The 20,122-nt window shown below is 40.1% G+C and overlaps 1 long non-coding RNA gene and 1 pseudogene across 1 annotated transcript in view; one reads left to right on the top strand and one right to left on the bottom strand.

The window, feature by feature from the left end:
- The window catches only part of LOC138172661 (uncharacterized), a 173,792-nt gene that overhangs the window by 29,950 nt on the left and 123,720 nt on the right, over positions 1-20,122 (top strand). The window contains exon 2 of the long non-coding RNA XR_011171207.1: positions 15,668-15,754. This is a non-coding gene — a long non-coding RNA (uncharacterized lncRNA). The remainder of the gene's footprint in view (positions 1-15,667; positions 15,755-20,122) is intronic.
- Positions 5,233-5,933, bottom strand: LOC138172653 (small ribosomal subunit protein eS8 pseudogene; annotated as a pseudogene).

Below are 20,122 nucleotides of genomic sequence, written 5' to 3'. Positions count from 1 at the left end.
CCTTCCTTCCTTCCTTCCTTCCTTCCTTCCTTCCTTCCTTCCTTCCCCTGAGGATATTGAACTCATAGCAAATAAAAGACTTGCCCCAGATCACAGTAGTTAATAGCAGAATCAGGACTAGACCCCCACATCTTCTTACTCCAAATAAAATACTCTTTTCATAATACCTTGCCTCCGTAGTAAATAGTCTATGCTATATTTTTTTTTTGAGAAATTTGACAGAGTGAGAGAAAGAAGGAGAGGAGAGGGAAAGAGAAAGAAAGACAGAAAGAGGGAAACAGAAGAATGAAGAGATGGGGGGAGAGAGACAAAGATTGAGAGAGAGAGAGAGAGAGAGAGAGAGAGAGAGAGAGAGAGAGAGAGCAAGCACTAGGAGGTTTGGTTAGGATTTACTATTGTCAGCTAGGGATCTAGTTAGGTGAGAACTGAGAAATTAAGGGGAGAATTGTATTGTAAGTGGTTAGTACAAGATTGGATTCAGTTCCTGATTTCCTTTGATTACCCATTAACACTAATGAACTGATTCCCAGATGTTGGCCATAAAGTCAGAGTATAGATAGATCACAGCAAAACTATTACTCCTATAAGAAAAAAAAATGTTTATGATGGGCTAGATGTATCTTGGTCAATGAATAATAGTAGATATATGTAGTGCTCATCCCCCCCTCCCCATATAAAATACATGATCTATAGTGTTCTAAACTTTATAGAATGTTCAGAATATTATGGTGCTAAACCAGGCAAGAGAGGGAATACCATGAGTCAAAGATACTGAAGATGAATCATAGCACCCACTTTCTGGGAGAGAGGTGGTGGACTTAAAATCTAGAATGAGACAAGCATTTTTGGGCATGGTCAATGTGTGAATTATTTTTTTTGCTAGACTGTGTTCATTGTGAGGATTTAAAATTTTTTTCATTTGGCAAGGGAGAAAGAAGGATTGAGAGAATAGATTTTTGTAAAAATGTGTGATTGGATAGTAGGAATATGAAGGGTCACTTGAATCGTATCAACAACATTTCCACATAGTAATAAAATCTAAGAGGCAATCATAGAAAGGGAGTCCCATTCCAAGTAATTACAAAATATGTAAAATATCTGGGGACCAATCTACCAAAGCACAAAAAATATTTGTAGAGCTTCAGCTACAACACGTTCCCGAAAGATATAAAAAACAACTTAAATAACTGGAGGAATATTCAATGCTCATGACTGGGTCATGTCAATATAATAAAGATGATAATTCTACTAAAATTAATGTATAGTTTTTAATGCTATACCAATCAAACTATAAAATTTATGTACTTTTCAGAACTTGATAAAAATAATAATTATTAATTTGGAAAAAGAAAAAGATTTAGAATATCAAGGGACACAATGAAAAGAAAAGTACAATGAAGGGGGAATATCACTTTTAGACCTCGGTCTATGTTATAAAACAGCAATAATCAAAATACAGGTTAAAGAACAGAGAGGCAAATCAATGGAACAATGAAACAAGGGACAATCAGAAACGACAGAACTCAATAACCTAGTGTTTGATAAACCAGAAAAGAAATTACTTAGGAAAGAATGATATTTGATAAAAACTACTGAGAAAATTAGAAAGTAGTTGCAAAGAAATTAGATAAACACTTTATAACATATACTTATGGTATAATATGCATTCTTATATATATATATAATATCATATGCATTCTTAATGGATATATGACTTTAATATTAAGGATCATACCATAAAAATTAGAAGAGAAGCAAATCACATACCTCTTACACTTGTGGATAGGAGATTTTTTTTTTTTTGCTTTTTGGAGGGCAACTGGGGTTTAGTAACTTGCCCAAGGTCACATTGTGTGTGTGTGTGTGTGTGTGTGTGTGTGTGTGTGTGTGTTGTATCTGAGGCCAGATCTAAACTCAGGTCCTTCTGACTCTGGGGCCGGCACTCTACTCACTATGCCACCTAGCCACACCAGGAGATAGATTTTTAACTGAATAAGGGATGGAGGCAATTCCAAATGATAGATATCTTTGATTACATGAAATTGAAAAGCTTCTGCACAGATAAAATTAATGCACCTTGGATGAAAAGGAAAGTGATTAAGAAAAACATCTATCAAATTTCTCTGATGAAAGTTTGATATCTTAGATATAAAAAAATTAAGATACAAACATGTGAACAGTTCTCAAAAGTAGAATCACAAACTATTAACAATCATATAAAAGTATTCAGAATTTCTAATAAGAAAAATGAAAAAAACAACTCTGAGGTTTAACTTCATGTCCTGAAAATTGACAAAGGTGATGAAAGATGGTGAGTCAATGTGGGAGGGGTTGTGGGAAGATAGGCATACTAAGGCACTATTTGTGGAGTTGTGGATTAGTACAAACATTTTGGAAAGAAATGTGGAGCTATGAAAATAAAATGACTAAAATGTCCATGCCCTCTAACTTGGAGATTCCATGACTAGGCTAATATCCCAAGAAGGCCATTGATAAGAAGAAAGTGTCTTTATGCACCAAATATTTAGCACTTTTTTGTGACAGCAAAGAGTTGGAAACATAATATATGTCTATCAACTGGGGTACGACTAAACACATTATGGAACGGGCTATTATTGTGCTGTAAAAATGTAATGAATATGATAAACATAGGGAAGAATGGGAAGGTCTATATAAACTAAAACAGAATGAAGTAAGCTGAGCCAAGAAAACAATATACACAATGATGACAGCAATGAAAATGGAAAGAATTGTACAAAAAGGTCAAAGATAATTGTTACAAAATTACAGAGAACAAGAAGATATGACACCCCTCGTCAACTCCTTTGAAAATGTAGCAGGTCCCCCAGGGTAGTATAGTGCACATATTTTCAGTCTTTTTATTTATCTTTTATTTTTTGTCTTTAAAAATATTATTTGTATATGTGTATATATGTGTATATGTGTATATATGTGTATATTTATAGCTATAGAAAAACATATCTAAACTTTATTGTGGCCTTCTGGGAGGGGATTGGGGGGAGAGAAAAAAAGAGTAAAATAAAATAGTGTACAACAGAGAACAAAAGAAAACTTACAAGGAAGCAAAGAAAAGATTGACAGTTCTCAGCACAATGAGTATTATTTATCATACAGGCTTTCTTGAAAATTTATTGTTACATATTTTGAATTCTCTCTAATGTTCTGCTATGCACATGACATGCGTTTTTTCCCTTTCTAGCTTTGTATTTAAGTTTGTGATGTGTTTTGGTTTCTTTTCTCTATTCTGTATTTGTATTCTGTTGTTTGAGTCTAAAATAAAATTAAAAAAAAATTATTTGTTTAATGAAATGGCTTTCTGGGATGGGTGATGGGAGGTGAAGGATACCAGGAGCAATTATGATGATGTAAAAATGACATCAATAAAAATTTGTTAAAATGAATGAATAAGTGAATATATAAATAAAAAAGAGGAATATGATAGGAGCTAATATTCCTTATCCACATTTGGATAATGACATATCCATAATATGACTTATTACATAGTATGAATTATACTGTATCAGGAATAGGATACTTGGATTCTAATCAGGGCTCCACGATTTGCCACGTTGTGGCCTTGGGCAAATCATTTCAGTTCTCTGGGGCCTAGTTTCCTTCTTACCTTCTTTTTTTTCCCAAATGCTTTATTAACTTATGGTTTACATCATTCATTTTTGCCAGATTTTGAGTTACAGATTTTCACCCCGTTTTTCCCCTACCCAGTGCCCCAAAATAGCGGTCCCATAGTATATCCCCTCCTCCAATCTGCTCTCTCCCATATCTTCTCCCATACCCCATTTGACTTTTTCAGTAGGGCATGGTGGATTTCTATGCCCCAGTGCCTGTATATCTTATTTCCCAATTGCATGTAAAATAATATTAATAATAGTATATATATATGTGTGTATATATATATATATATATATATATATATATATATATATTTAAACATTTGATTTTAAAACTTTGAATTCCAGATTCATTGCCTTCCTCCCTTGTCACCCACCCTTACTGGGAAGGTAAGCAGTTCAGTATAGGTTGTACATATGTAGCTAATGCAAAACATTACCATAGTAGATATATTGTAAAAGACTGACTATATTTCCCTCCCTCCGATCCCACCTCCCACTTGTTCTATTCTCTACTTTGATCCTGTCCCTTTTCAAAAGTGGGTGCTTCCAACTTCCCTCTCCCCCAGCCTGCCCTCCCTTCCATCATCCCCCCTCTCATACCCTTCCCCCTACTCTCCTGTAGGGTGAGATATCCTATTTAGTGTGTATGTCATTCCCTCCCTGAGCCAAATTCAATAAGAATAAGGTTGACCCATTCCCTTTTGCCTTCCTATTCTTCCCCTCCATTGTAACCATTTTCCCTTGCCTCTTCTATATGAGATAGTTCACCCCATTCTGTCTCTTCCTATCTCCTCTCATTATATTCCTCTCTCACCTCTTAATTTCTCCTTTTAAGTATCATCCCTTCCTATTAAATTGGTCCTGTGCCCTCTATCTATCATTTCTTTTCCCTGTTTACCTTCTCATGCTTCTCTTGCTTCTTATAGCTGAATGTCAAATTTTCTATTCAACTTTGGTTTTTTCATCAAGAATGCTTGAGAGTCCTCTATTCTACTGAATGATCATACTTTCCCCTGAAACATGATACTCAGTTTTGCTGGGTAGGAGATTCTTGGTTTTAATCCCAGCTCCTTTGACCACTGAAATATCACATTCCAAGCCCTTCTATCCCTCAGTGTAGAAACTGCCAGATCCTGGGTTATCTTGATTGTGTTTCCACGATATTCAACTTGTTTCTTCCTGGCTGCTTCTCTCCTTGATCTGGGAATTCTGGAACTTGGCTATAATATTCTTAGGAGTTTTCTTTTTGGGATCTTTTTCAGGAGGTGATCGGTGGATTCTTTCAACTTCTATTTTGTCCTCTGGTTCTAAAACATCAGGGCAGTTTTCCTTGAGAATTTCTTGGAGGATGATTTCTAGGCTTTTTCTTTGATCATGGCTTTCAGGTAGTCCAATAATTTTTAAATGATCTCTCCTGGATCTATTTTCCAGATCAGTGGTTTTCCCCATGAGATATTTCACATTGCCTTTTAGTCTTTCATTTGTTTGGATCTGTTTGACAGCATCTTGATTTCTCATTAAGTCACCAGCTTCCATTTGCTCCAATCTAATTCTGAAGGAGTGATTCTCCTCAGTGAGCTTTTTTTTTTTTAAAATAATCTGGCGATTTATTCCACTAAACAATGTCCAAGTTAGGGTTTATTTGCCCTTGCGGGATTTGATCTTTCTCAGGTGGAACTCAAGCTCTTTGCCCTCAAGCACGTAGCTGTCTGCTCGGCCACACTGGCCTGGCCTTGATGTGATGCAGGCAAAGAGCTTGCCCTGCTGGAACTGCTCCTCCAGAAGCGAGCTGATCTTGGCGTTCTTCTTCCGCTCCTCGTGTTTCTTCTGGGTCTTCTTTGACCGCTTTTTATTTAAAATTTCTTCCTCCTCAGGAGTCAGCTTGGCGCCCTTCTTCCGGCCCAAGGGAAGCCTGTAGTGGGACTCGTACCACTGGCGGTATGGGGTGCTATTGATGAGCACTATGCAGTTCTTCACCAGAGTCTTGGTCCGGACCAGCTCGTTGTTGGAGGCGTTGTAGACCATGTCTATGATCCCCGTCTTGCAGGTGCAGCACCCGGAACCCCAGGAGAAGTTGCCCATGTCCAGCCTCAGCGCCCGCTACTTCTTGTTGCCTCCGCGCACTCGCATGGTGTGGATGCAACAGGGGCCAATCTTGGTGTTGGTGGGCGGCCGCCCAACTCATACTTGCGCTTCTTGTGGTAGCGCTTGCGCTTGCTCCCGGTCTTGCAGCGCTTGTGCCAATTGTCCCGGGAGATCCCCATGGTCGGCGCGAGCTGCAAAGAGCCTCAGTGAGCTTTTGAGATTCTTTTTCCATCTGGCAAATTTGGCTTTTTAAGGCATTCTTCTCCTCATTGCCTTTTTGAGCCTCTTTTGCCAGTTGAGTCAGTCTATTTTTTAAGGTATTATTTTCCTCAGTCAGGCTGTTGACTCTCATTTTGTAATTTTCTTGCATTGTTCTCATTTCTCTTCCCAATTTTTCCTCCACTTCTCTTATCGGCTTTTTAAGGTCCTCTATGGCCTGTAACCAGCTTGTATTTTTCTTTGAAGGTTTTGGTGCAGGAGTTCTGACTTCACTGTCTTCCTCCTGTTCCATGCTTTGCTACTATTTGTCCCCAAAATAGGAGTCTAATGTTGGAATCTTCTGTCTGCTTTGTTTTCTCTGCCTGGTCATGTCACCCCTCAGTCACTTGACCCCTGGGCTTTTTGCCACAGTAGGACTCTGCCACCAGACAGGGGAGCTTTTGTCCCAAACGCTGCGGTTTTCTCAGGTGCCGGAGGTATTAGATGGGTACCCTCTCTGAGGTCTCCACATGTTCTGGCAAGCTGGACACACACCCCAGGATCTCCACCCTAGACTGCAATCCAGATCCAAGCAGGTTAAAGCAAGAGCACTTACCCCTGAGACTGGTGCTTGGTCTCCTTACACTCTGCAGGTCAGGAGCTGAAGCTGCCACGTGGCTGTGGCTGCACTGCAGCTCTCAGTGGCTTCTCCGTCCAGGGGATAAAGGCCGATGCACTCCCCACTACTGGGTCCCAAAGTCCACGGTGCACTGACCTCTTAGTTTGTCCTTTGAATCTATGTGTTGATAATTCTAGAAACTGCCCCAGCTGCTGGTGATATGGAGTCCCTCCAGCTGGTGGTTGGTCAGACCTGCTCTGGGGCTAAAGCCTCCGTGTGGGGCTGGGGTTGGCTCCCAGAGCGCTGTGCTGGCCACTTGCTGCTGGCCTGCTGGGCTGTCCTCAGTGGGAGGTTAGCTTCTCTGTGTCATTTTGTGGATTCTGTAGCTCCAAAGTTTGTTCAGAGTCCCCTTTTACGTGAATTGGAGGAGGTAGAAGCCGTGTGGAGGTCCTGTTTCTACTCCACCATCTTGACTCTGCCCCCTCCTTATTACCTTCCAAACCTCTTACTTTCTGATTTCTGACCTTATCACTCAATTGAAACTGCTCTTTCTCTCAGGTTAAGAATGATGTCTTTATTCCGAAATCCACTGACCCTTTCTGAGTTACCCTTCAGGACCTTTTGCAGTGGTTGATACTGTAGACAACCCTTTCCTCCTCCATACTTCCTTGCTGCATTTTATGCTGCTGCTCTCTCTTGGTTTTCCTCATACTTGCTTGGTTTCTCCTTTGTTGCATCGTCATCCCTGTCATACCATGTATTTGTGCGTCTCCTCCAGATCTTTTATCTTGTGCTCTCTCCTCACTCTATCTGCTCCCTCAGTGACCTCACAAGCTCCCATTGGTTCAAGTATTATCACTATCCCACTTCTCCTGAGCAATAGTATCACATTTTTGGACATCTCTAACGGTGTGCTATAGGTATTTCAACGTCAATATATGCAAAATAAAGTCCATTGCCTTCTCTCCCTACACAAAACTCATCTTTCTAACTTCCTTATTTCTATTGAAGGCATCACCAGTCTTGGATTGCAACCTTGGTGTCATTTTCAAATCTTCCCTCTCCCTCACCTGTGATATCACTTGGGTTGTTTAGTTTTTCAATTCTACCTCTGTCCCTACTTCATCTGTCCCATCCATCCCTTTCTTTATACTCACATGGCCATTCTAGTTCAGGTCCTCATCGGCTCCCTCCTAAAGTATTGTAATAACTTTCTAATTGGGTTCCCTTTCCTAAGTCTCTCCCTTCTCCAATCCATTCTCCATATAGTTGCTAAAGTGGTCATCTAAAGTCACATTGGTGGCTCCCTATTTCCCCAATGATAAAATACAAAGTTCTCTGTCACTAAAAGCCTTTCACAGTATGACTTCAACCTGCCTTTCCAGGATCATTGAACGTTATTGTTCTTTACATACTTTGTGTTCTGGACAACCTGGCTTACTTAATGTTCATCATTAACAACATTGCATTTTTTGATTTTGTGCTTTTGAACAGACCCTTCCCAACTCCTGGATGTCTCCCCTCTTGATCTCTACCTGTTAGACTCTCCAGCTTCCTTCATTGCTCAGATCTCTCCTACATGAGACCTTTCCTGATCCCCCTTCCCCCACCCTAGGTGATAGTGTCTCCACCTTCCCTTTACCTTTGTATTTTAAAAACTGTACTTATATATGTGCATGTTGTTTTTCCCAATTAAATGTAAGCTTCTTAAGAGCAGGACTATTTCATTTTTGTCATTATATTAATTTGTAGCACATCATAGGCATTTTATTAATGCCTGTTGATTGATTAATCCATAAGTGAGCAGGTTGGATTAAATGCTTTCTAAGTTTCCTTACAATTTAAATATATTATGACTCTGAGTAAAATTATTTTATTTTTCAGCTATCAATATTACCTTACTAGAGTTTGTAACAAGTAGTCAGCATAGTGATTTGAATTTCCTTTTTTCTTTGTCCATCTCTTGGTGTAAGTATAAAGAATTAGAGCCAAAAGATAAAGTATCAGTGTTATAAAATCCTCCAAACTGGACAATCATATTCTGAATTAGTGAGACACAATAGTTTATAGACTTGAGACTCCGAATTACTTCAAGGACACCCTCTGTTTGTGAATCAGAGAACAATATCCTTTGCATAGAGGCTGGTGATGAAATACTCCCTTATTTACTTTTGTACTGTATCTAAAGTCTTTGTCTCTCTGTGACTAAGACTCTTAACTAATAAGCTAAGCAGGTATACTGTATACTGTCTCTCACCATACAATCCTAATGCCTAATAATATTAACAACTCATTTATAGAAGGCTTCCTGGTCTACAATAGAACTTTCATTACAACGACCCTGTGAAGTAGGTTGGTACAAATATTATGCCCAATTTGTAGATGAGGAAATTGAGAACTAGAAGTTGAAGTGACTTGCCCCTGATCACAAAATTACTGGATGTTGGGGGAGAAGATGAAGTGGGAACTTTTATCTTGTAGCCAGAATCTACTTTAGGAGGTGTCCACAGGGTAAGAATTCTGCTATGTTGGGTTGTATATAGATTGTGAGCTCCTACAGGGTAAGGACTGTCTTTTGCCTGTCTTTTTTCCCCAGTACTTAACACACTGCTTGCACATGTTAGGAGCTTAATCAATGTTTGTGGCAGCTAGGTGGTGAAATGCATAGAGCACCAGAGTTCCAATCCAGCCTCAGACACGTGCTAGCTGTGTGACCCTGGGCAAGTCACTTAACTCTTTTTGCCTCAGTTTCCTCCTCTGTAAAATGAGCTGGAAAAGGAAATGGCAAACCACTCCAGTATGTTTGCCAAGAAAACCCCAAATGGGAACATGAAGAGTAAAATATGACTGAAAAATAACTCAAAAATCAATGTTTATTGACTTATTGACTACTGGGAGCATAGACCAAGGGGCTTTGTTCTAGGTGAAGAACTTACCTAAGAGGGAAAAAGGAAACATTTGTGAAGCATGGAATCAATGAGGAGCCAGAGACTAAGAAGCAAAAAAGGAGGCAGGAGGCAAAGGATCTTCCCCCTTTCCCCCTTCCACTCCCCTAGACCAGTGAATTTCAACTAGTGGCAAACCTGATAAGTTCAAAATTTGTTCCTAGGATGCGGATGGGCTTCAGACCTTGATCAAGGAAAAGGGTCTGGGTTGGATACAGGAAGAAACATCAGGCATCCTTTACTTCTGAGAGACCAAATGTTCAGAGAATAAGCTATCCTCTGAGCCTCAGGACCTGCTGGTCCTCAACCATCAGTGAAAAAGGATACAGTGGTGGTGGTGGTGGGGTCTCCGTTCACATCACTGCCTACTCAGTGTCACCTTTGGCATTGGTAAAGAAGAGCTTGAGGAAGAGGGCTGGGGGATAGGGGCTGAGTTTGAGGTACACATGCTGATGACAGCTTAGGAGCCCAGTGCAGGATAGGAGCATGTCTGACTGGAAGATCAACAATGCTGCAATGATGCATTTCATAGAATTTTGAAGAGGCTGAGTGCTGGAAAGTCACTTGTGCTCCATGAGGCCTTCTGTGTGATCCACAAAGAGATGGACTTGAGCCAGCCCAAGAGGAATAAGAAAAATGCTGGTTTCATTCCACAGGAAGGCCAAAGCTTTGGGAAGTTGCTCTAGGTGATGTCAGTGGATGACAAGTGTCTATCATCTCTAGTCAGAGACACTTCATGCTTACATTTTTTGGACTTGTATGGTGAATTCTTGAGCTGCACTACTTCCTGTTGTTCCAGTCTTTGCCCCCTGCCCCATCTGACAGCAAGGCCCTATTGGGTAGTGACCATTGTCCCATCACACTCTTACCGACTCTGCAGTTCATCTGTACTGTAAATTCTATGACCTTAGCGCTGGGAAGCAGAACTATAGTTCATTCCCATTGACCTCAGTGGTGGGTGACCACATCCTCCCAGTTTGACTCCTGTTTTCTGTGACTCCAAAAGTGCTTCCCTTCAGCTCCTGGGAATCTAGGGCTGCTTGTTCAACTTTGAGCATCTTGATTCTTTTAGGAGAGGTGCAGATGCTATTACTGACTACTTTTTGAAATATCTACCTAAATATAAAGAACTGTACAAGTACAAAAAGAAAAACAAACACATAAAAACCCAAAGTTACTATGGGGGGCGGAGAGGGGGAGGCAGTGCGGTGACCTGGAAATACTGCTAGATTTGGAGTCAGAGAATCCTGTTGTAAGACCCGGCTTCTGTTACTTACTGTCCGTGTGGCTTCAGACACGGCCTCACTTCACCTTGTTTGCCCGCAGTTTTCTCATCTGCAAAATGATAGGATTGTACCGGATGATGTCTTTTTTTTTCTGGGTAATTTGTTTATTAATAAGGCCAGCAGGTTATTAATAAATGATTGGTCCTTTGGTCATCTCTCATAGACCAAAGACCCCTAAAGGCAGTGGGGTCACAGTTTATATGCCCTTCAAAGACGAGGAGTTCCTGGGGGGTGGCAATCAGTTCAGAATGGACCGTTCACCTCTCTGTCAGGAGGAGGTGGGTAGCATGTTTCACCAGTCTGTTGTTGTTTAGTCATTTCCATCGTGTCTGACTCTTTGTGACCCCATTTGGGGTTTTCTTGGCAGAGATGCTAGAGTAGTTTGCCATTTCCTTCTCCAGCTCATTTAACAGATGAAGAAACAGAGGCAAACAGGGTTAAGTGACTTGTCTGCAGTCACATAGCTTGTAAATGTCTAAGCCCAGATTTTAACCCAGGTCTGCCTGGTTCCAGATCAGGTGCTGTATCCTCTATGCCACCTAGCTACCCTGGCTCCTCATGAGGGAACCAAACCCTGCTCTAAAGTGAGAGGTTGAAGTACTTAGTGCTGTACAAAGGAGGAATTCCATCATTAGTCCTCTAGCAACCTGGGTGATCATTATACTGATAATGGGTCTCTTGACTGACTCTAGATAGGGCTCTTCCACCATAACACACTATCCCTTAATATTATCCCAGTGTTTTCACAAGAAGTTATAACGTGTATAAAAATGTTTGCACTCCAAGGAAGTCATTGCTGTGTCTTGAGAACCCGATAGTGGGAGAGGGCCTTGCCTGCTCTGTATTAATAATAATAATAGCTAGCATTTACATAGTACTCACTATGTGTCAAACACTATGCTAAGTGCTTTATAAATGTTATCTCGTTGGATCCTCACAACAACCCTGGGAGGCAGGTACTATTGTTATCTCCATTTTACAGTTGAGGAAACTGAAGCAAATGGAAGTTAAGTGACTTACCCAGGGTCACACAGCTAATACATGTTTGGGGCCACATTTCAGCTCAGGTCTTCCTGACTCCAGGTTCAGTTCTATCCACTGGACCATGCAGCTGCCTTTGCTCTTAGTTCTGCCCCCTCAGGCCACAGAAGAGTTTGCTGGATGGAGCAATCCCTATGGGTTGTTTAATTTTCATTCTAAGCTTTTATATCTAGGAAATCTGCAAATGGTACAAATCACGGTTAGGTTTATTGTTTTGTTAGTTGTCTAAACGTAAGTAAGTGATGGAGAAAATGTAAAAAATGTAGAATAAACTTTAAAGTGTGTCGTGCCTTTTTGGAGAACCAGTTGTTAAATATAACATAATAGAAATAAATATAAAAATATCCATTTCTATATTATGATATCTTGTATTATATAAATATATAATTATATATAAATATGTAATATAAATAAATATAATACAAAACATTCTGCTACTTCAGTAGCAACAGAACAAGGCTAATCCCTTCTTTGTGGCAGCCCTTTTAAGTACTAGAAGGCAACTATCCTGTCACTACTGAGTCTTTTTTTTGCCTTCATTATTTCCCTAATGCATTAATTTTAAAGCAAATTTGAGTGCTTCCTACTCCATGTCTAGCACAATGTAAGCACTGTGTGGGTACAAAGAGCTCTGAGATGTGGTCTCAAACCTCAGGGAATCTAGTTTATTTGGGTAGGTGGGACATACACGGAGAACAAATAACAATATAATTAATATTTTAATTATTAATATTTAATATTTAATAATTAATAATAGGTACTATGACAGTTCAGAAGGAGGTAAAGCTCACTATAGGCCACGAGGATCCAGGAAAGAATGTTTCAAGGAGGATGCAGGACTGAATTTGAAGGACAGGTAGGATTTGGAGAGGTGACCAGGGTCAAGGAGAGCATTCTGACTTAGCTAGAAGAGTGTAAGCAAAAGTAGAGTTAAAAATACACAAGAAGCATTCAGGATACAGTGAGTACATCAGTCTGGCTGGATTGGATTACGGTTGCATTGGATTGAGACCTTTTATTGGAAAGGGAAGGGAGGGCCAGGTTCTGGTGTGCCTTGAAAGTCAGGCTAGAAGATTTGGATTTAACCCAGCAAGTAATGGGCAGCAGTTGAAGGTTCTCGAGAAGGAAAGTGGTATGATGAAAAGAAGTATTTTAGGAAGATGAATCTGGCAGTGGTTTACAGGAAGGATGGATTCGGATGAGTAAGACATTGGAGATGGAGCCAAAGCAGGAAGTTACACCAGGAGTTCAGGCTTTAGTGTTTTGGAACCTGGTTCCTGGGGTACTGATGACATGATGATGAATACTGATGAAAAAAGGGAAATTAGGGAATTGGAGATGTGGAAACTTAGAAGAGAGGTCAGGACTCTCAGGTATAGATTTTGGCATTATCAGCATATGGAGTGAGTATATGGTGGTCCGTGTGAGAGAGATGGGATAGCTGAAGTGGAGAAGTTCTTGGAGGGAGAGAACAGAGAGAAGGGGAAGAGAAATTCAGCAGGGTCAAAGATTAAGCAGAATGATTTTTTCTTCTATTTTTGTTTTCATTTGAATTTCTTGAAGTCACTCTTATTTCCCAGCGGCTGTATAAATGGGCAGAGGGGAGGGAATATCATTTCTGGACCCCTTTTTGTCACCAGCATGCTCCTGACGAATTAAGATAACCAAATCAGAGCACCATTCTTGAGTCAATCATTTCTCAGTCATTAACCTTTACATAGTTGATTCAATCTCTTGGATAGAATCAGTCACACGATTACACATACACATACATATGTATGTCATTGGATCGAGAATGTCCAGTTTTGGTCATCTTAATTTGTCCATTTAATTTGGTAATCAACCAAATTGGAATTGGTTATTTGATGAAGGAACGATGACTTGGGGCTTGACTCTGTCGTTACTTAAAACAAATAATTTGTCTTGACTTGGTTATGCTTTATAGATATGGGTACAGATAAGCTCCCAGAGTAAATATTTATCAATCAGTTGATTGATTTTCCTATATAGTTTTTTCCTCTGTATTACCAGCAGTTTTCTTCTTTTGCTACTCAAATCAGTTCCATACTCAGAATGTTCAGGGATGGTTCCTGTCATAGAGAACTCGAGAATTTAGAGGAAGGCAATGAAGCTGAAAGGGATGAACACGGAAAGACAAAGGACTAAGTCTTATTACTTAAGACAAGAAAAAAGAAGAAAGCTGTTGATCTTTATATCTAAGAATTTTGGGGCAGTGTCTAGACCTGGGATTTCATGGAGGCAGGCTATTCCCAGTAAGGGAAGTCACTGTATAAATGAATATCAGCATCTTGTCAGCATCAATTTGTAGGTTCAGAGAGTTGCCTGGAACGTAGAAAGTTTAAGGAATGTGTTCAAGGTCACAAGCCACTAAATGTTAGAGGTGAGACTTGAACTCAGGTCATCTTGATTCTGAAGCCAGCTCTTCAACAACTGTTTTACATTACTTTTCCTGTCTAATGATGCATTTTATTATTTCAGTGCTTCTTGGGAGAGGTGATGGGAGAGGTGCTCCTCACACTGACCCTGATCATAATTCTCCTATACTTAAGAAACCATTTTCAGGCACTGGTATAGCTGAAAGTTCATTACCCAATAGTGACAACCTGGTGATGCGCTTCTCTGAACTTGGCTAGCTTAGTTCTCAGGTGACAGAGAGTTCAGTTATAATTAGGATTTTTTTCTTTTGGACTGGAGAAAGTACCATAACCAAACCAAATCAAGCAGTACCAGTGTGCTGGGGAAGAAGGCAAAGACAATGACCACTGATGAAAAGGCTGCCAAGTGATGTGGGTGGTGAGGTGGAACAGGGTGGGATGGAGGGTAGGAATTCACCCTGGTCTTATATCTGGTAGTTTCCTATTTGAACTAATTAATCTTATTAACTAAACTAATAATGGCTAATGAGTATATTGTGCCTACTGTGCACCAGGTGCTGTGCTAAGAACTGTACAAGTCTTTTCTCATTTTATCCTCAACACAAACCCTGCAAGGTAGGTGCTAGTAATAGTCCCATTTTACAGGTGAGGAAACTGAGGCAAATGTGGGTTAAGTGATTTGACAGCTAGAAAGTGTCTGAGGCCACATTTGAACTCAGGTCTTCGGTAATTCCAGGCACGGTGCTCTATCCACTGTACCATCTAGCTGTCCTCACTATTAAGGGACTAGACTAAAAGTGCTATCGGTGCCCTCTATATCTGATACTCTCGGGGCAAAGCCCTATCAGTCTGTCCTCAGTTTCAACTCTGATACAGTTTAATGCTGGTTCCATATCTGAAACTTTTCCAGCTTGACAGGAACTCTATGGCATAGCCTTTAAGAAACCAGAATCACTTCCATGACATGATGAATCATTAAGAAAGAGAGGGATTATTACACACATTAATATTAAAGTTAAAAAATATGTCTATGTATACATATCAATAAACATATATATCCCTAGAATATATGTATATTTATATATCTATCTTTATCTACATCTCTGTGTTCTGAGAAACTGTTTTTCATTTCCTAAAAGACAAATTTAAGCTAGCTAGACTTAATGGTTAGATTCTGAATAAGGATCTGTGATTGAGACTAATAATTGTGTTTTCTTCTTCTCTAAATGTCTTTAGAATTATTTTAAATTCTTACTGTGCCTATTTTGCTTTATTATCATCTTGCCTAGAAGTAAGAGAATGGAGGCTCTAATTTGTAGGGAAGTAGGAGGCAAGTTCTACATAACAGCAATAAAGTCAAATAAAGTATGTAGGCTGCGTTATAGAAATGGATTTTATCTTGTGTCCTTTTGTGACCTCATTCCTTATGTTGTCTACTAAATAGATTCTCATCTGCCAAGTGGGCTTAGAGAGCCTAGCATCTAGGGACAGAGAGGCAAGCTTCTGGAGAACCTCAACAAGGTGAAACAAGGTATGTAGATCTCCTTAAATAATTATCTCGTGTATTGTGTCTTGCATGCATGGGCTTTATCTGCTAAATACTTTTAGCCTTCTACCAAGTGGAGCCAAAAAGCCCAGGATCCAGAGCAGGAGAGGGAAGGTTCTGGAGAGAAGTGACAAAATGAAACAAGGTATGTAGATCTCATTAGATAATTAGAAATTTGCCTGATGTCCTCGTGTCTTGTCTTTGTAGCACCCAGGGGCCTCTCCCCTCCCCACCCCAACTCATATGGATCCTGGCTATCCCAGGTTCAAGGTATTATGTCATTCCAAGCCCATCCATCAATTTGCTTACCTCTAATAGTCAGCCAAAGGACACAGTTCAAAGCAAAGGCATATTAACCTTGGGTACTAGTTACCTAGGGTATTAGTTATATAATAGCTACCTCAGGTACTAGCTACCTAGAGTACTAGTCACTTAGGGTACTAGTTTCCTAGAGTATTAGCTACCTAAGATACTAGCTGCTTAGGGTACTAGCTACTCAGGGTACTAGATACCTAGAATACTAGCTACCTAGGGTATTAGTTATATAATAGCTACCTCAGCTACTAACAACTGAGGGTACTAGCCACTTAGCATACTAGCTGCCTTAGGCTACTACATGTCTAGGTTACAGGTTGCATAGGGTACTACCTATGTGCTAATTCCCTAGATTACAAACTATATAAACTACTAGCTACCTAGAGAACTAGCCACCTAGGGCACTAGCCACTTAGCTACAGAATTTCTATTTTTTGTTTAAAAGAGTTTGGTGCCTGAAGTTGAGTCTCCAGACAGAAATGAGGTAAATAGATGACTCTAAGCCAAGACCAGGTGCCCAGCTGTATAGCTGTTCTTCATTGTCCACTTCTGCTTCTAGCTGGAATTCTTGGCCTTGGTGCTGTCTCTTAGTAGAAGAGTAGGCTGTTCAGTGGCCTTTTAGTTCAATTGTTAGAAGCTATTGCTCTTTTAGGGAAACAACCTTGAGGAAAATACCCTTTTTAGATTTTTCCCCTGCTTATGAAATGCTGCTTTATTTTTTTTTTTTCTAAATCATGGCTAGAGGAATCTCTGTTGTAGCTGCAGATTCTTAGCTTGAGGTGCCAAACTCTTTAAAACAAAGAGACCCTCAAAGTCAAATAGTTAGTATCCTCATTCTTAAGTCTGAGTCTATCTTTTGTTCGGACTAGACTTCCTGGTTCACTGCCTGTGTAAAGATTATTTATTTAACAATTGCCAAATAGCTCTGGGGTTTAGATTTCCTCCGTTTTTCCAACCCCAACCATCTTTAAATCAATTAAGCTGTCCCTTCCTTCCACCTTCTCCGCCAGGGCCGATATCCAGTAAAGTCCTGGAGAGCAGTTGTAAGGTGAAATGAAGTGGGAGGTTATCACTATTTTTCCACTTCAAATTTCATTTTTCAATAAATAGGCGTTTTTGCCACAATAGTTAACCAAGAGATTTACAAAAAAGAAGACAAACGACTAAGAAATTTGCTTCAAGCAAGGATGAAGCACGAGGAGAATTTTGCAGTGGGTTTCAGAGATGAGTATCCTATATTACTGTTTCTGTCAGTACCATGTGCCTTCTCTATCTGTACAAAATGCAAGTTGGTATCTGTCCTAGAGAGGAAAGTGCAGGGACCTGAGGTATCAGAGACAATGATAGTTTCCTTAAGAAAATGGAAGAAGTACTTCAAGGAGGAAACAAGAGAAAAAGGACATAAAGAAGCAAGGGGCAGCTAGGTGGTGCAGTGAATAGAGCACTGGCCCTGGAGTTAGGAGGACCTGAGTTCAAATCTGGCTTCAGACACTTAACACTTACTAGCTGTGTGACCTTGGGCAAGTCACTTAACCCCAATTGCCCTGCCTTCCCCCCTCAACAAAAAATAAGAGGAAGAGGCAATTGTCACCTGTATTATGTGGTTGGAGGATAGAAGAATAGGAGAAAACACAGTAAGGAAGGAAAGCAGAAGGTTCACTGTGCAGTCAGATGCATATGATCGGCAGGAATGAATTCATTTTGGCTTGCATTTTTTCTCTCCTTCCTAACTACTGCCCCCATACTATGAGACTCCATTATACACATTGACTCCCCCTCAAACATCCTAACCATTCAGTTCAGTTCCGGAAACTACTAACATTCCATGAGCTCTCCCTCCACCCCACCTCAACCACATGCAGATACACTTGATCTTGCCATCATCCACAAATATACCATCTCTGTGTTAAGAATTATGGACGCCGGGGCGCAGTGAATAGAGCACCAGCCCTGGAATCAGGACCTGAGTTCAAATCCAGCCACAAGCCGTGTGACCTTGGGCAAGTCACTTAACCCCAGTTGCCCTTGCCCTCCACCCTCCAAAAAGCAAAAAAAAAGAATTATGAACTCCCCTTTACCAACCATAATCTATGGACTTTTCACCTCTCCCTCTGCCTTCCTTTACAAAATTCCACTCTTCATCCACAGGGTGACCTTCAGTCTTTGGACCCTTCGGTTCTCTCCCTGGCCATCTCCCTTGTACTGCCACCCTCTCCTCTTGGCCTTCTCATCATGACCCTTTGTTGAACTAATTAAACTCAATGCTGTCCCCTTCTCTTCAATCCCTAGCCTTCTTACCACACCTCAAGCTATGCCCAGCCAAGCCTCGGTCTTTAACCACTGCCACCATTTGTCACCTAAACTCCTGTATGTGTGCTGCTGAACAAAGATGAAGAAAATCACACAATCGTTCTGACTAGGTCACTACAGATTTATGTTCTGTAACCTCAACTGGGCCCTAATTGCTGCTAGGCAGTTCTACCAGAACTCCCTTATTAATTCACTTTTCAACTCTCCACAGGGCCTCTTCCAAATATTTTCATCCCTTCGCAGACTTCCCAGGGCCTTCCCTACTCTCTCAGCTGAGAACTCTGTCTCATATTTTACAGAAAAAATTGAAGCCATTCACCGTGAGTTCCCTCTTCTCCCTTTTTCCTTATCTCCTATCACTCAGGTACTTTCTGCCACTATCTCCTTCTTCACCCCTGTCTCCCATGACTTGCTCCTCACCAAGGTTAACCCCTCTACCTGATCTAGTGATCCCATTCCATCCTGTCTGCTCCAACAGTGTGCCCTCTGTCATCCCCACTTTTTTACTTATTTTCACTCTCTCCCTCTCTGCCGGCTCATTCCCTACTATCCACAAAGATATCTCTCCTATCCTGAAAAACCTTCATTTGATCCTTCCTTCCCTGCAATTGTCTTATATTTCTTCAGCCCTTTGTAGCTAAACTCTTCAAAAATGGCACATTTTCTCTCCTCTCACTTTCTCTTTAACCCTTTATAATCTGGCTTCTGACCTTATCATTCCATTGAAACTGCTCTCTCCAAAGTTACCAGTGATCTTTAAGTTGCCAAATCCAGTGGCCCATGACTTCAGATTTTTATATACAAATGCACAAAGTATGGATAACAAAAAAGGAAAAATGTTGCTTTATAAGTATCATAGAGATATGGTGATATTGAAACTTATGACTCGATTTTGGCTCCAGAAGAGTATACTTTTATTTAAAATGAAGAGAATTGATAAAAGTAGGGTCAGTGGGTGACCAGTCTTATATATTAATGATATGCTTACATGAAGAAATCCTTGAGGAGAGAAATATGTTAGAGAACATTTGGATGAGGATTAATGGAGTAGAAACGGAATGATGTCATAGAGTACATTACAGACCACCTGAACAGAAGAAAGAATTAGATAAAAATCTTGGGAAGTAGGTCACAAAGCTATGATGGAAGAATGATAATGTAGTAATGGGGGAATTTAATGATCTCAACATCTGTGAGAGTTTTCTTTCTTCCAAAAGCAGAGTGGCTCATACATTTGTGATTCGCCCTAATGATAATGCTATTCTATATCTTATTTTGAACAATAATGTACTAATTCCTAACATGAATAAAAGGAACCTTGAGGCAAGTGACTACTCTATCATAGACTTTGTAATGGGAAAGGAGATCACAGTTATGCATGGTCTGAGATACAACCTAGATTTGGGAAGAACAGATGTCAAAAGATTTAGCGAAAGAATAGGCAGAATCCAAATGGATTAATATTTTGAAGAGGAAATCAGCTCAAGAGAAATGAGAAGTACTCAAGAATGAAAATGAAGATTTAAGTAGAAATGATTCAGATGGGGAGGGAAAAGAGCTGATGTCTAAAGAGACTGATCTAGTTGCACAGTGAATTCATTGACAAACAGGTTTTTACAAAGATATCTATACCTATCTATTTATATTTATCTTTCCCTATCTAGATATATAGCTACAGAAATCTATCTATCTATCTATCTATCTATCTATCTATCTATCTATCTATCT

This window comes from Petaurus breviceps, unplaced genomic scaffold (genome assembly GCF_028583685.1).
Source record: "Petaurus breviceps papuanus isolate PSGF00001 unplaced genomic scaffold, PetGlider_PUasm1.0 128, whole genome shotgun sequence".
NCBI lineage: Eukaryota > Metazoa > Chordata > Mammalia > Diprotodontia > Petauridae > Petaurus > Petaurus breviceps.
This window is presented reverse-complemented; position numbering and strand designations above follow the sequence as displayed.